The sequence below is a fragment of the Chenopodium album genome, chromosome 8 (genome assembly GCF_948465745.1).
Source record: "Chenopodium album chromosome 8, dcCheAlbu1.1, whole genome shotgun sequence".
Classification (NCBI taxonomy): Eukaryota; Viridiplantae; Streptophyta; class Magnoliopsida; order Caryophyllales; family Amaranthaceae; genus Chenopodium; species Chenopodium album.
In genome coordinates, this window is record NC_137841.1 from 63,401,474 (window position 1) to 63,415,752 (window position 14,279).

Here is a 14,279-nt window from a genome sequence, read left to right on the forward strand (position 1 = left end):
AACTTGAATAAAGAGGTTGTCCTTGATTAATCGTCCTTCTCTCCTCGACCAAGTACTGTGGAAAAGGAATTTGGAGATATTAATTGTTAATTATTTAACTCAAGCTTTATTCAACATGCAATGGATGGAGGAAGTGAAGAAAGATTGGAATGGAATGTCAAGGAAAATGATGTAGATGGAGGGATATGAAGAATTAGGAATAGAATGTACCCCCCAACTCAAGTGACGGAAAAGACCGACTCATGCATGAACCTAAGACATGGTCATGGTGTGAAAAGAGTATGTACGAAGTGTGTGATAAGACTAGTGAGTGTAGGTGACATGTTAACACTCGTGTCATGACCATGTGGCTAGACTATGTGACTAGACTCAAGCAAAGACTAAGTTAAGACCTCACGTATATGCATTAAACTGGACAGACTGTGGTATTTTAGTCATAACTTTTTATCTGTGATTCTGATTGAGATGAAACCAACGCCAAATTAAAGATAAAACTCGGGGCTACAGATCCAAAGGTTGTACGACTCGTATTTCTTCCTATAACTCCGGCTATGACCAAAACAATTTGACGTTTGTGCAGTATACAGGAATAAAAATCCGGGTTGACTTAAAGAAACTATGACTCGATTTTATGTTTATTTATTAGCTCAAATTAATTAATTAATTAATTAAACAAAGTCCTTTAGTCATTAATCAGTTTATTAAGCCTTAACACAAGTCAAACAAACGGTTAGGAAAAATCACATAGAGTATGCACAACAAATAATGCACAATTAGTCAAGTAGGCACAATATGATGCAATGAGTTTGCAACCTAACCATGGCTCTAGTTCTCTAAAGTTCGGGATATTTAGTCGATAGAGGGTCCATGGTTAATTGTCCAGATGCACCGCGCGGAAGCCTAACCGTGAAGGGTTGGCGCGAGTGGATGGGACACCGCGAGTTTTAGAAAAAACTCGCTTCCATGGTTTGGTGAATTCAACAATCTCAGATGTACCCTTTGTTGCACGGAGCGTTCAATCGGGTAGATGGAGCGAGAATTCCCAGAGGTTTATGTCCATATGTAGAACACATATGGGTTTCAGAAAAGTGAGAAAATATTCAATCAGGAAGTAGGATCGAGCAAACAATACGAAAAACTGGTCGAAATTAGAACGCATATTTCTGGCTCGGTATTGGGGGAAATTGGCGCCAGCAATCAGAGACTGGCGCCAGCTTTTAACTGTAGCGCCTGGCGCCAATACTGGTGTCTAACGCTACGGCTAAAATGCTGACGCCAAGCTCTGGCCTTTGGCGCTACTTCCCACATGCCTCAGCAGCTTTCTGTGCTCGATAAAATTTTCCAGTTTCGCGCGGTGTTATTTCAGTCCTAGTTGTGAAAGATATTTCTCAAATTTCCTACGTGTAAAATCCTATGTTTTTAACTCATTACGGATGGTCTTTCCAATGAGATCTTTTTTTATGCATATGACAACAATGTTAATCAAAATTACGCACATGAAATACTTAGAACGTTTCGAGTCTCATCCACTCATTCTAAATCATTGCCGAAACAAATTCAGGAATTAAAATAGAAATCCTCCCCAGTGGAGTCGCCAAAAACTGTAGGGAATAATTCAAGCGTTAACCCCTAGCTTGAACCCAACTGTGATCATACACTAAAGTACGGTGGCATCCAAAAGGGAAGAAGATAGAGCAAAAGAGTCGCCAACAAGTTTTAGGAACTTGTAAACCGTTCACGAGGATGAAGGTTACACTCCTTAACGATCCAAGGGATCGTCAACTCCATAAGTTCTAGAACCAAATAAGGGTTCGGGGATGAAAGTACAAATCCAACCTAAAAGAGATTGAAACTGCCCTAATAATAGGTCTCTACTTTATTCTGATCGTATTCATGAGCGCTTTCTGACTAACATGCAATCAATAGGATTACCCTAAACCTGTTTAATCTATGTTGGTTGAATATTAATGCACAAATAAATCTATTATTGGCGATCACTTGAAATTATAATCATAATTAACCCTAAACAAGATTATTAAATATCTTATTAAGCGTGATTACAAGTACAAATTCCCTTTAAACGTGCATAAAAGGTGTGACCAAGCAATAAAAATAATATATCAAGCAACATAATAAATAAATAATATCATTATAATCATAATAATAATCATCATAAATAAAATAACCATCAACAAAATAATAATAATAATAATAATATTCATAATCATCATAAATTATAACAATTATAATCATAATCATGTTCACGTTAATATTAAAGCATAATAATAGAAAGATCCTAGGCATGATACTAACAAGATTAATAGCAAATCCTAGCATGTCACTAAGCAATAAAAATCAAATCTTTAGCCCTAACATGATACTAACAATCATAAATATTAGGAAGAACATAGGAAGCATCGCAACAATCATATTTAATATTAAAATTACCCTAGACATGATACTAGGAATATCATAATAACAATATAAACATGATTTCTACATCATAAATCAATAAAATCAATTAAAGCACTTACTTTGATGCCTCGTACCTCTTTCTAATAACAAAATACACACGTTAGTAACTTCAAGGAAAATAATAATCAAAACAATTAAATTAAATAATTGAAAGAGAGATTTGGGACCAAACCCTCAGAAATTAAACCTTTCACGTCTAGGGCGAAGGCAATTTCGAATATGGCTAGGTGTTTCTAGATCTTGTGAATGCGGAATTTTGTATAAAAAAGCAAAGTAAGAATTAAGAGAGAAAGAATTGAATAAAAACAGATTGTAGATGAGAATTCGTGAGAATTGGTGAATGATGATGATAATCGGTGAATGAAAACGGAGTTTTTAATACGTTATTTATAGAGAAAATTAGCCAAAAGGATAAAATAAACAAAATAGAGTCTGACGCACAAAAAACAGAGCTGGCGCAAACCCTGGCTAACTGGCGCCAGGCACCAACACTAGCGCCAGGCGCCAATGGCTAGCGCCAGGCGCCAGGCCTGGTTCCAGGCGCCAATGCCTGGAATCAGGCGCCAAGCCTGGTTTCAACGCGTTTTCGAAAATCAGATAAGTTTGCCGTACTGGAGGATAAAATCATACAATTTCCTTGAAAATGCTATTTGATTTTAATTAAAACTCTGAAAAGTCAACAAAAGTCAATTTATCAATGCTAATTGAATTAGGAATGAAAAGAACCTTGTAGAAGAATCTAGAAGACTAAAACCATTCCTAATTGCATTAGGAATGATAAATCATATTAGGCCCTCCCCAAGATCATTGGGCCGTACATAAAGCTCAAAACGGGCCCAGTTTAGTAAATTGGCCATAACTTCCTCAATATTCATCGGAATTGGGCTTATAATATATCGTTGGAAAGGTCTTTACAAGCCCCATCCAACTACACTACTATTGGACCCATATCATGGACCAACCAAACTGGATTGGCTGTTTTCTTAAAATAAGTCTTCAAAAACAGAGAGAAGAGAAAAGAAATTAAAACTTTCCGTGACACTAGATTTTCCACACTTTCGCTTCATTCGATTATGGTTCGACATGAAAGGTACTCATCACTGGGTTTGGTTTTGGGGAGACACGAATGGGTGTCTATAGGTACACATATTCAAGTGAACTTGCCTAAGGCATTGTTCCACTATGATGAGGATGCGATCGCATACATTTCTAGAGAGGATGTGACGGAATTTCTAACCGGTTCCATGCTTAAAATTTCCATCATTCAAACTTTCATGAGGTAAATTAACGAGACTATTTCTAAACATATTGTATTTTTGATATTTTCGTACCAAAACAATGCAACTAGTAATTACTTGCACACATTACTTTCTTGAAGGTCACTACAGGAGCTCCTAAGTAGTAAACCCGACGGTGAAGCAGCAGTTGGGTGGTTATGCCCCGAGCAGACCTCCGTAACCAAATGCTTGCATAACTCTCATGATGTGATAGATTACCTTGAGCGGGGTATTAGAGAATCAATGCGTGCGGGAAACAAGTTCATATTAGCCCCTTGCTTTGAGGAGTAAGTTTAAATATGTCACTCTTAATTTGTTTGTTAAGTATATATGTTGACGCATAACAATTGATGGATTGATATTTGCTTTAAAATATATGTAGTATACATTGGAGCCTTATGGTGATTTGTGTTTCCAATAACACAATCTACTACTTTGACTCGGCTCGTATATGGCCACCAAGGAAGTTTCTAGTGAATAACCTATTGAATAGGTACATACCGCTTCCTATATATTGTTTTGTATCATCACCTAAGTGATTGAGTGGCTATGTTCCTAAATTAATTGTTTTTTTATTTTTTTTGAAGTGTTATGAAGAAGTTGAATTGTCGTTCGGTTGCGAGTCCCACGTGGAAATATTCGAAGGTAAAGCCTTGATATATTGATTTATTTAATAAAATTGCCTTGAGTTATGGCTATGCATGACTATTTTGACTTTGTGTCATGTTAGTGTGCGCAACAAGACAACGGCGTTGATTGTGCCCTGTACGTGATGAGGTTTATGCATGACATAGTCAATAGGTGCACTGAAGCAAAACACATTGAGGAGGTACTTGTTTTTACTTTTTTTCGGTTCGATTTTGGATAAAGGTCGTCCTAAAACTAAGTAGAATGCTAATTTACTATGATTCCAAAAATTAGACACCTAAGACTAGTTGTAATTGACATGTTATGATAAAGAAATAGCTCATTAGATAAGAAATGTAGAAATCGGGCAAAGTAGAAGTCAAATAGGCGATTTTGGGTAAAAGTCGTCCTAAAACTTAGTAGAATGCTAATTTGCTATGATTTCAAACATTAGACACCTAAGACTAGTTGTAATTGACATGTTATGTGACAGGGTAAAGTCGCATCCCCAAATCAAAATTAATACATAAGTCCTCTAACTAAAGCAGATAGGGAAGTAGGGTCGAACTCCATAGGGAAACAAAACTTTTTATTCCTAATTAACTAATATAATCTAGATTATGAAGTAACCAATATTTATATTTGAATAATGAACTAAACTAAGAAGATTGAGAATAGGGAGAAAACAATATATAAAAGGATCTAGGGCATAGGTTCAACAATAAATAATACTCCAGGGTAAAACATAATAATCAATCATTGACATTGCATAAATTACATGATTAACAGGCTCTCGCAATTTATTAATCAACATAGATCTAACAGGCTCTTGCAATTTACTAGATCTAAGTTCCTATTGAAAATAGCCTTTAATATTAAATTAACATCTGCTAGATTCAATTCATCAATTCAATATTGCTATACTTTTACAAGCCATAATTGTAAAGCGTTAAAACAATTCATTAAGAAATTATCATGCAATATCAAAAATCAATAATAGTCAATCATCAATGCATCAATTAACCAGATCGTAAAGGGATTTCGCTACGTATTACAATCACACAATTAATTTACCGGTATTAAATCTCATCTCTCGAATCTCGACTTAACCATTTTTAAATTAATCTGCCTATTGAAACTAGAACTAAACATCAATTTTCATCTGACGAATCTTGAATCAATATTGTCAAACTCATGCATAAAAGATCAGGCCTAATCTAGTCACAGAGCATTGAATAAATCAATAGGAAATTAATCTAGCATTGATAATTAACAACAATAAATTACCCCTTCATATTATTTAAGGATCCCCATAAACCCTAGAAATAAAACTACTCACACATAATAGAAACAAAACTAATCAAAGCAGTAATGTAAGACATAATCAAAGGAATAAAATAAACAACTAAGATTAATAGAAGAGAAATAGTTACCAAACAAATATGGAATTAAGAATGGATTAAGAACAAAAGTTTAAGAGAAAGAAAATCTAAGAAAAACAATTAAGAGAGTAAAGAAAGAGTAAAAAGAGAGAGAGGAAGAAGAGAGCGTAAAATCGTATTACGGAGGAGTATTTATACTCCGTACAAATCCTAAACTAAAACAAACTAAAACAACGCTAATCGTCTCCTAATAAATACACGCGCCCGATCGGGCGAGGTACCGCCCGATCAGGCGCGCCTTTTTGCTCATCATTACTAATCTCGCGCCCGGCCGGGCGCGTCACCGGGCGCCAACCTTAGCTTATCCCGCCCGGCCGGGCGCGCCTCCGGGCGCCAGCCTCTTTGGCCGGGCGGCTCTCTTTGGAAACCTGCTGCTGCTGCTGCTGTCTTTTACTGTTGCTGTCGCTGTTGCTGTTTACTGCCGTCGGAGTCACCGGAGATCCATCGCCTTCCGAGCTAACCGTGACACGGGACAGCCTCGCCGTGTCACGGTTTCTGCTGACCGTGTCGCGGCGGTCTGCTGGTGGCCGGATCTTTTTTTTTTTCGAGCTTTTGGAGTTCGAATTTTCACCAATTTTGCTGTAACTTCTTGCTATCTTCCTCATTTTCGACCCTCTACAAGCATTCATGTAAGTTTCCTTTGATTTTTGTCTTGAATTTTCTTCACATAAGTAATTTCATGAAAAACCCTTAAAAATCAATTTGGGGATTTTTTATTTTGAGGTTTTATGTTGAAATTCTTGCCATGATTTTACTTGTATATGTATGCATGTGTGTTTGTGAGAAATTTGAGACAAAAATTGCATGATTTGATGGAGAATTTAGCAAATCACCATTTTTGGGTACTACTTTGTGAAATGATGTTCATGTTATTTCTTTTGTACTTGAAATGGTGAAAAAACGGTGGTAAATCTTGTGAAATGATGTATTGATTCATATTTTGCATATGTACTATATTGTCATGGAGAACATAATATCATGCGGCTAGGAGAACTGTAGTATTAGTTTGTCATGGAGAAACTAAATACCATAATTTTGCCAATTTTTAGCCTGGAGGTAAAAATTTAGCATATAATTCAATAAATAACTAAATAACTTAGGAAATGATGCTAAGTATTTAGATTTTTATAACAGCATGCCTAGGCGACAAGATTGCGATCTTTCTACCCTCGGCCGGCGTCGGGATTTTCGGGAGGACACTCCCACCATTCCTGAGGGTATGGACGACGATGCTTTAGAATCCGAGCCTCGGGCATCCGCGAGTAGAGGTAGGTGGGTTCCACCTCCGTGGACTCCAGGCCATTTGGTTTTCTACCGTGAAAACCATGTATCTCATCGCTCACTCTCCGGCATAGTCGATGGCACGCTTCGCCACCACGGTCCGGCATAGTCGATTTGATCCCTCGACTTCACCAGATCATTACGAGGGATCCTGCTACGAGCGCCCTATGCGAATCGGCTGGTTTAATAGATTTCTATACGGCGGTTGTAGGGTTTCGCAGCCCCCGGGGTTGCGGTGCGACGGTCGTTCGCGCATTGTTGGAGTATTTCTGGGATACTACCAACACTTTTCATTTTGCTTGGGGGGAGATGACGGTGACCCCCCTAGACTTCAGTATGATCAGCGGGCTGCGCTTCACCGATCGGGCTGTAGCTCAGATGTCTGATCTGTCTTGGGGATCGGCTGAGGCCTAGAGGCTCGGACGAGGAGGAGCTTGGTCGTGGTAGGCGATCTCCTGAGATTCGCCGGCGTTCTCATTCTCAGCGAGAGCCTCAGACTACTCAGCCATTTCAGGAGGCTCTGTGGCAGCAGCCTCAGTCTTCCCAGCGCTTTCCGGGCCAGAGTTAGGGGCAGCGACAGTCGTTTTCACAGCCTCCGCAGCCTGAGCTTGGGTCTGTTTTGACTCCTTTGGATCCTGGTTCATATTCAGCTCCATTTTCCTGGATTCCTCCACCGGTGTCGGGCTTGTTCTCAGTTCCGATGTATGGGACGATGCCTTCACCGACGATTCCAGACATTACGATTAGGGACAACGAATGAATGAATGAATGAAAAATTTGTAGGCTTCGCTCGAAGTGCGCCTACATAAAAGCATGTGGTGAATATGCTTGGCACTCATAGGAAGTAGGAATTGACATTACGATTAGGGACAACGATTAGGGACAAATAAAGTAGGGAGCCGCTAACAAGGTTTCATGAATGGGGAATGGAGATGAATGATAAAGAAATAAATCATGAAATCTTGCACGAGGGATCTGCTGTGCGCCTTGTGTTCATTACTTCTTGCCGCCTGGAGGGACAGGAAGTTTGTTTGCATCCACCAAGTCTTGAATGACGTCCTTTAAATTCCAACATTGCTCCGTAGTGTGGCCCCTTCCTTGATGGTACTTGCAATGGGCATTGGGATTCCATTTGGCGCTCCTTTCTTCAGGTTTTGGCTCTGGAAATGGCCTAATAGGTGTGATCAAGCCTTGACTGTAAAGGCGATCAAAGTCCGCATCATAAGTCATTCCTAAAGGAGTGTAAGTTCTTTTCTTCTTGGGCAATGGAGTATCAAGGGCTAACACTTCATTGAGATCAACTTGGCTTATATTGTTGGTAGCGTGCTTAGAAGACGAAGAAGAAGGATGGTCGTTCTTCTTGTTTTTCCAACTGTTATTATTGTTACTACCAGCAGTCTTTATTAGCTCATCCTCGATATTGATGCCGATGTCGTATACAGCTTCGAAAGTGTTCAGTGAAAGAAATTTGAGATGTTCCCTATATTTATGAGTCAGATTTTGAATAAAGAGGCGGACCATCTCTCTTTCTTTGGGAGGATCTACCAAGAGTGAAGTTGTTTCCCTCCACCTGTTCAGGTAAGCGGTGAAGCCTTCATTCTCTTTTTGTTTGAGAATGGAGAGTTCACGTTCAGAAGTTTTGGTTTGAATGTTACACTTGTAACGATTCATGAAACTGTCGGTGACATCTTGCCAAGTCGCAGTATGCTTCGCATCTAAGGAATAAAACCATTGTTGGCAAGCATGTTCTAAGGAGAGAGGGAACACCGTAGGGAAGAGTGTTACGTCCAATCCCTTAAGAGCCATGGTTGCAGAGAACGACTCCAAATGGAATATTGGATTGTCTGTAGGCTTGAACTTTGGAATATCAGCAGTGGAAAACTTTTCAGGGAGTCTGTCTTTCACATCCAAAGGAGTGGGAGGCCGTTCCACATAAGTGAAATCCTCATAAATCTTACTCATTTGTTCCTTCAGTTTGTCAAGGGTGGAAACAGTGACCTTGTTTTGTTCCATGGTAGTGACCCTAGTGGTAAGGGTTTGCATCATGAAAGAAAGTACCTCGATGGATTTGTTGATGTTCTCAATATCTTCTTTAGTGGCCATTGAAAGGTGATGAGTAATGGAGATGGAAAAGTTATCTTTGAACGCCTATTAGATCTGAGAGATTGTTGCGGTAATGACTCGAACCGTATTAATCTATCCTTATTCCTTGACCAAGTACTGTGAAATAAAATGATTCACTTAATTGTTTGACTCATTGCTCAAGATAGGAAAGGGAGGAAAAAATAGACATTTGAAAGCAGGTGAGAAAACTCCACTCATTTTTTATTATGACGAAAAAAGGGTGCATGAACCTAATATACGATCATAAACGACCTGGTGCACGACTCGAGTCGGAACATAAAGAAAGTGTGTGGACTATACTTGACTCGTGAGTGACTAAGTGATGTCATCGTATGACTGACGCGAGGACCAAATTAACACGGAAGACTTAAAAAAAGGCTGACTGGACTTATTTCAAGGGCACCGTGACACGGAAGACTGTACCGTGTCACGTGACGAGCGGCCGTGACGCGGTGGTTTTTTTTTTTTTTTTTTGCTGCAGGTCCACCGCGCCACGGTGAACTGTGCCGTGGCACGGGAATGTTTACCGCGCCACGGGAAACTTTACCGTGCCACGGGAAACTCCACCGTGCCACGGTGGATGCTGACGTGGCACGGATTTTTTTTTTTTATATATATGTAAAAAAAAAACTATAATTTTGAAATTCAACTTGTTTATTTTTAAAGGGAGGATACCATCCGACTAACTCCGAAAAAAAAAGACACAAAAAACAAGACTACCCTAAAATACGGTCAAAAAGTAGTGCACGATTAAAGAAAAAAGTGTGTGAACACGATATGTGAGTGATTAGGTGAGGTTATGGACGCGTATTTTGACCGTTCAGTTAGACATGACACCAAACTGGACACAACATCCACATACGTACGCACAAGAATCGAAAAAAGACTGACATGACACTTTTCCTGGGCACCGTGTCACGGTGCAGACTGTCGTGACACGGTGCAGTCTACCGTCAGACGATAGTGAGCCCCGTGTCAGGGCACTGTTCACCGTGGCACGGCAGTACATGCCGTGACACGGTGCACAGTTCCAGGTCATTTTTGTGATTTTTCCAGATTTTAAACGATTTTATGTCCGTACTAATTACTATGTGAGAATAAAAACCCTCGGTCATGGGTTAAACAAAAGAGTAAACACATGAAGGTTAGCACCAAATAACCACATAGCATTTAGGCACGATGATGTAAAAAAAGTTCGGAACCTAGAGTCAAGATCTATGTTCAACTATTGGTTAAGCTTTGGGTGTCAAAAGGGTACCATGGTTAAGAGTTTGGACGCGTTAGCAAGGCAGCCTCCCTTGAGGGTGTATGCCAACGGGCGGCTCCGCGAGTTCGTGATGAAATCGAACTCGACTCCATGGTTTGGGTGGATTTAATAACTCGGATGAACCCTTATTGCCATGAGCGTTTTTGGGTCGATAGAGCTTAAATCCCCCGGGGCTTAGACGCATGTAGAACACACACGTATTTTCAGAAAAATCGAAGGAAGTTGACTGTGCGAAGAGAAAATAAGCCACCGGACTGATTTTAGGACTGCCGTGACACGGCAAAAAATCCCGTGTCACGGTACTGTGCACCGTCTACCGTGACACGACAGATTTTGCCGTGGCACGGCAGTCAGAAGATCTGACTGGTGCCCTATTTCTCTTCGTGCGCAACCAAGTTATCCATTTTTTCCTACGGGACAGACCTGAATGCGACGTTAAAACGTCTGTGTAGATGCAAAAATGCCAAATTAATCACAGGAATATTTTTTTCAAGAATCTTTCAAGTCGCATCCACTCATCTTAATTAAATACCGATCACTCAAATCGATAAATAATTAAGAATCCCCCCCAATGGAGTCGCCAAATTGTAGGCGTCGCTCGAAGTGCGCCTACATAAAAGCATGTGGTGAATATGCTTGGAACTCATAGGAAGTGGGAATTGACATTACGATTAGGGACAATGATTAGGGACAAATAAAGTAGGGAGCCGCCAACAAGTTTTTAAGGAACTTGTAAACCGTTCACGGATCATAAAAGGCAACCACGAATAAAGGGACAACGAAGGCAACAACGATTGACCCGTGAAGGTTACACCCCATTCATAATCCATGAGATTACTAACTCCATATGGTTCGGAACCACGAAAGGAGGATCAGGGATGATGGTATGAAGTGAGTCATGGAGTCACATTCACCCGTATTGGCCTCTACTCGATTCTTATAGTGAAAAGTAATCCTGTGATCTCAAAGGCATATAAACAAAATATTCAATTCGCTCCAAACTATTATTAAGCTAAATTGGTTTAATATTAATGCAACACATAATTCTAAAATATTAGTGATCACTTGAATTAATAAAAAGATTAAAAGGATCCTAAACCGGTTGTCCAATTTATCTTATTAGGTGTGATTTTCAATTACATATTCCCTTTAACATGCAATATGGTGATCATAAATATAATAAAACAACATTAATATTAAAACCAATTTAATCACAATTCCAACAACATAAAATCGTTAGAAAAATAATAAAAGGAGCATGATCCTTACTTTGATTCTGTTTGTTTGCAACTACAAAATAATAAACGAGTTAGTAACTTCAAGGAAATAAAATAAACAATAACTAAATTAAATTAAATAAAAAATAAAGTTGATTTTGGGGCCAAACCCTCAAACAGTTCTACCTTTCACGCCTTGGTTTAAGGACAGAACCTCGAGCAAAATATGGACTCCTTTGAGTGCTTGAAGAAGGAATTTTGAAGTGAAAAGGGTAGGCTAGTGTTTAGGTTAATAGCATAGAAGAGAGAAAATAAAATAATAAAATTCTCGGTGCCGCGTACATCAGAAATGAGGGGGTATTTATAGGGAAAATGTGCTGAGGGAGCACACGGATCCCTAAAATGATAAAAACCCTAAAAAAACATCCCGTGACACGGTCAAACTGTACCGTGACACGGGAAGCCCCACCGTCAGACGACACACATTCCCGTGACACGATACACTTTTGACATGACGCGGGAAATTTTCAGAAAACGGGATAGAAAACGCGTCAAGGGTTTACGCGGAAAAGACACGGAATGTCCCGTGTCACGGCAGACCTCCCGTGTCACGGGAAGTCCCACCGTCAGACGGGAAGGATTCCCGTGACACGGTGGCAGTCTGCCGTGACGCGGGAATTTCCAGTCCATTTTCCGTCTAAATACATTTTTAACCCTAATTTCCTTCGGATTTTTAAGTGCCAATTGATAATTTCGGGCCTTTTCTGACTTTTATTATTCAGGCAAAAATAAAAATAAATAAAGGGTTTGGGCCAAAAATAAATAATAAAACAATAAAATAAAAAAGGTTTGGACTTAAATAAGTTGGGCTGAAATTAAAACTATGCTTTTACCAAACATCAAGACTAATCCATGGACTGTTCAAAAATATGAATTTAATAAAATACGATTTTTTAAGCACTCTCGGGATTAAATACTAAACCCGACCAATAGTGGCGGTGAAAGGTTGTTCATCATCGGGTTTGGTTTTGGGGAGACATTTTTAGGTGTCTACACATACGAGGGGATTTGTGTGATTAATTCAGTGATGGGAACTGTTACCTTAAAATCTTTTACCACCTCCAGGAACTTACCAAACTGCTTATCCAAGTTTTTCTTCAATTGACGATTGGGGAATGGAAGTTTGATAATTGGCTTAGGAGCATTATTGCTCTTGTCTAGAGTAGCCACCTTCTCTGGAGTCGTACCCTGTAATTTGGAATTAGATATGTTAGTACTATCCTTTAGCCCTGCAGGGCTATTAACTACATTGTTTGGTTTAACGGAATCAAGATTAGCATTATTTAGTGAAACAGGTTCATCAACTCCTTAGAGTAGTTTGAACCACTCCTTAGAGTAATTGCAAATGCTTGATCCGTAGGCCTGGTCGGCTGTGCCGGCAGAGCTCCCTGTTGGTGGGCTTGTAGAGTAGCGGAAAGTTGCGCAATTTGATTATCTACAATTTTATTATGTGCTAGAATTTGATCAATTGTCGCATCTCTACTTTCCATGTGCTTTTGCATATTAGCCAACATTACTCTAATTTCCACCAGAGAAGGGTCGGAAGATGAGGAGGGTTGTTGTGGTTGGTTCTTCTGCCCAACATTGGGATGGTAATATTTCTGCTGCTGTTGTTGTGGCGCCTGTGGTTCTTGTGGTGGTGGATTCTGAACATTAGTACTCCGGTAGGAAAGGTACGAATGGTTCCGATACCCAGGATTATAGGTGTTAGAGTATGGGTTATTCTGCCTATAAGCTTGAAAGGCATTAACTTGCTCCACGGAACTCCTGCAATCTTGTTCCTAGTGATGACCTAAAATACCACAATTTTCACAGAAGGCCTCACTAGAATTATTATTAATCACAGAAACATTAGCTACATTAGCAGTGCTCAGATTATCTAATTTTTGGCAAATAGAGGTCAGTTGAGCTTGCAAAAAGGATACAGAGTCAACACTATGCTTCCCGTTGTTAGCAAATCCTCTAGGATTCCCATATTGGGAATTGTGTGTCGCCATGTCTTCAATAACTTGACCTGCATCTTCAACATCAAGATTCATAAATCTCCCACTAGCTGCAGAATCTAAAATTATTCGAGAAGAATTTCCAAGGCCATTAGAAAAGGCTTGGATTAACTGCCATTGTGCTAAATTATGGTGGGGGCAGTCTATTTGTAGATCCTTGAATCTCTCCCAAGCCTCATATAAAGATTCATCGGCTTCTTGGGCAAAGTCCTGAATCGCACTCCGTAGTACGGTTGTTCTCTCTACAGGATAATACTTGTTATAGAAATTCAAAACAAGAGTTTCCCAGTCAGTTATACCAAGTGCAGTTCTATTTAAGCCATTAAACCACAATTTAGCTTTTCCAGTTAAAGAGAAGGGAAAGAGAAATTCCCTGATTTGGTCTTGAGTGACCCCGGCTTGCCTGATGGTGTTACAATATTGACAGTAGTCGGCAATGTGAAGATTCGAGTCTTCACCTTTGGCTCCACTAAATTGCTTCTTATCTATCATCGTTATAAATTGAG

The 14,279-nt window shown here is 39.5% G+C and overlaps 1 non-coding gene across 1 annotated transcript; it reads left to right on the plus strand.

The window, feature by feature from the left end:
• The first annotated feature begins 13,897 nt into the window (after positions 1-13,897).
• LOC145556989 (small nucleolar RNA R71) lies at positions 13,898-14,004 on the plus strand. Its single transcript, XR_014092073.1, has one exon. It is a non-coding gene; the product is annotated as a small nucleolar RNA R71 (small nucleolar RNA).
• The last annotated feature ends 275 nt before the right edge of the window (positions 14,005-14,279 follow it).